We start from the raw sequence: 694 nt of genomic DNA, 5'->3' as shown, positions 1-694 counted from the left end.
TCAGGCTGGACCTGGCTGTGTCATTCACCTCTTGGTCTGCTGCGGGTCCTTCTCGAGACAGCCAGCCGCTCCCCTACGGAAGAACACAGAGCTCGTAGTACCGATCTTTGGGTAGGACTGGGACCACTCACACACAACACACCACGACAACAAGGTTACAGCTCCTTGCCTGACGTCGAGTACCTACTCATTGCTAGGTGAAGAGGGGCTACACGTGAAAGAAGATAAACCCAACTTATCTTCACCAGGCCGGGGAATCGAACCCCGGTCCTTCTGTTTATGAGGCAGACGCTCTATCCACTGAGCTACCGGGCGGTGTGTGTGTGTGTGTGTGTGTGTGTGTGTGTGTGTGTGTGTGTGTGTGTGTGTGTGTGTGTGTGTGTTTACCTAGTTGTAATGTTACAGGGCCTGAACTAAGCTCATGTGGTCCCGTCTCCATATCTGTATCTGTCCAGTTTTTCCTTAAAGCTTTGCAAACTCTTTGCCGATACTACTTCATCACTTAGTCTGTTCTAAACCGCTACGTTTCTTTGTGGGAAGTTATATATTTTCATGTCTCTGAAACATCTTCCTTTTCTCAATATTTTACCTTGCCCTCGTGTGTTGCTGGTGTTTTTTCCTTCTCTTAGTAGCCACTCCTAGTTATCTACTTCTTCCATTTTATTCCACAATTTATATATTAGTGTGTGTGTAT

At 46.8% G+C, this 694-nt stretch overlaps 1 non-coding gene across 1 annotated transcript; it reads right to left on the bottom strand.

The window, feature by feature from the left end:
* Window positions 1-241: 241 nt before the first annotated feature.
* Window positions 242-315, bottom strand: Trnam-cau (transfer RNA methionine (anticodon CAU)). The gene has a single exon. It is a non-coding gene; the product is annotated as a tRNA-Met (tRNA).
* Window positions 316-694: the final 379 nt, after the last annotated feature.

This window comes from Eriocheir sinensis, unplaced genomic scaffold (genome assembly GCF_024679095.1).
Source record: "Eriocheir sinensis breed Jianghai 21 unplaced genomic scaffold, ASM2467909v1 Scaffold689, whole genome shotgun sequence".
Taxonomy (NCBI): Eukaryota; Metazoa; Arthropoda; class Malacostraca; order Decapoda; family Varunidae; genus Eriocheir; species Eriocheir sinensis.
Note: the sequence above shows the minus strand (reverse complement) of the source record. Positions and strands in the feature narration are given on the sequence as shown.